At 39.8% G+C, this 2,500-nt stretch overlaps 1 protein-coding gene across 1 annotated transcript in view; it reads right to left on the bottom strand.

Moving 5' to 3' along the window:
* Positions 1–2,500, bottom strand: part of LOC143037166 (homeobox protein Nkx-6.2-like) — a 142,746-nt gene that overhangs the window by 102,359 nt on the left and 37,887 nt on the right. The window lies entirely within an intron of this gene.

Below are 2,500 nucleotides of genomic sequence, written 5' to 3'. Positions count from 1 at the left end.
ATTATTATTATTATTATTATTATTATCATTATTATTATTATCTTATTAATATTATTATTAATTTCAGGTCCCTTCGTCTTAATGAAATCACCCACAATAGAAAAATATAAGTGATATCACTAAACATATTATGTCTACGTAAAGCTAGATGCACTTGAATAGAGCCATGAGAGACAGAGGCTGTATCGTCCTCTATGGGGACAGTTTGGCGGTTCTGCATTGAATCCCCAAGGCTGAAAACTCACTTGAACTCTTAGATTTCATTCTACAAACGTCAGGCGATTCTATTTACTTGTGGAACGCGTCACTTTATGAAATGTCCTCTTCAAGGTACGTTCTGCCTGATGATATAATTATCGCTCAACAATGATCGTTCGTGGTTCAACGATAATCGTCAAACGATTATCGTGAGCACTATTTCTTTGTTTTTGAATGATGGGGCTGTTTTGCTTTAACGACTGCCGTTAGAGTTGCTAAAAACAAAGAATTGGTACTCTTGAAAATCGTTGACGATCATCGTTAAGCCATGAACGATCATCGTAGAGCGATAATCACCCCGTGCAAAACGTGTCTTAAGCGGAATGAAATAGTCTGTCGTTAGACAGAAGGAGATCAACAAACGACGCTACGTTTCTTATCTAGAGACAACTTTTCAGCCGTTCCGTAGCACCCCACGGAACCCCGTGTGTTACAAAGATTACAAAGGCGGAGCATGACGACAGGAGACCTTTTGGTCCATAACTAGGTCGGATGCGAAAAAAATATATGATAATAAATAAATAAATAGATAAATGGATAGGTATAGTTAAATAGTAAAACAGGTAAATAGTAAATAATAACAAATTGACATATAACTAATAATAAATAAAAACCAAGCAAATAACAAACAAACAGACAAATAATATAAAACAAATAAACAGATAATATAAAATAAAGCCACTCACTGTCACACCTATTCGACTCGAAGTGAGTTCGACTAGAATCGACTTCGGTTATATTCTTCCATTCTTCGAGTCTCCAAATATCAAATAAACTTTCCGCCACATATCGAAAATCTGAATGACGAGCTTAGAGAAGTTAATCTACAAGAATATGAGGCACACTGATAAATTGTAGACTTAGGCAAGTCTAGAATGTCGTAGAAGAAGTTGTCTTCTAGTTTGTTCAAAATCACATTAGACGAGAATCGTGAATGTGTTACAGAGGGAAGCGTAATACAGCACAACACGAGGCTGGTTAGATTTCTGTACCGTAACATTGGTGCTCCTGACATAATTGTACATCAGTATTTAGGAGAAAAAATAAAAATAAAATAAATTACAAGGAAAAATTATTAAGACAATTTATTTAAGACGTCAGTAAAGGGGCTTACGACATCGCAAGTGATACGATGTCGCAAAAGTGACTTACGATGACGTGTGATGACTGCTGATGTCGTGGAAAAGACTTGCGATGTCACAAAAAAGAAAAAGGACTTATGACCTTACAACGTCGAATAAGTTAATTACGACGACACGAAAATGTCTTACGACGCAAAAGTGACTTGCGACATCGCAAGTCACGTCGAACTCGCTCCTTGGGCCATTGGTTTGTACATCCGCCAATATGTGAACAAATATTTGTATTATCATCTTATTTTATTAATTAATTAATACTTTTGTTTCCTATTTATTTTATTTATTTATCCATTTATTTATTTATTCAATTATGGATGCTCGCTGACCGGGTGGATCAGAGCGTCGCTACTTGCGGCGTGGGTCGAGGGGACGGCAGGGGGAAGAGGAATGTCATCATTGTCATCATAGTCACCATTATCATTATCATCATTACTGTCGCCATCTCCATCACAGTCACTATCGCCATCAACAGTCATCACAATCTCAATTTCCATCATTGCCATCAACACCACAAATGCCACAAAGATCACCATCAACGTCTCCAGCATAATCACCATCACAATCGTCTCATCTGTTACTCAAGTATTAACGTCACTATCATCACCATCACTACCACCACCATCACCACCACTACCACCATCACCATCACCACCAATACCACAATTACTATAATAATCTTTATTAAGAAAAAAAAAAATACAATTTCTCACAGCGTGCCCTACATATAATAACATCTCAAATTGAACCATCTACACAAAACCACGAAGACCCCCCCATACCGCAATAACACACAGCCTCTGCCAGCCTCCCCCCCCCACGTGTGGGAGGAGGGGGAGAGGAGACGGAGGGGGGAAAAGGGGGAAAGGGGGAGGGGAGGTCAGCAGTCTCTCAGCGGCCGTACCACCCGCACATAACGTTGCCCGGAAGGCCACTAACGAGCTTCCAGACGTCTTAATAAACTTGGGAGATTCGGGGGCCCCCAATTTTTTGGGGGGCCCCAGTTTTCGGGGACCCCCACTTTTAGGGGACACTGCTGGTCGTCATTGACTGCGAATACGGTCTACATAACGACTGACGTCATCCGATTTCGTTAACCTTACTGG

This window comes from Oratosquilla oratoria, chromosome 21 (genome assembly GCF_046742065.1).
Source record: "Oratosquilla oratoria isolate Oo_2021 chromosome 21, ASM4674206v1, whole genome shotgun sequence".
Taxonomy (NCBI): Eukaryota; Metazoa; Arthropoda; class Malacostraca; order Stomatopoda; family Squillidae; genus Oratosquilla; species Oratosquilla oratoria.
The sequence above is the reverse complement of the archived record's forward strand: the minus strand, read 5'-3'. Positions and strand labels throughout refer to the sequence as shown.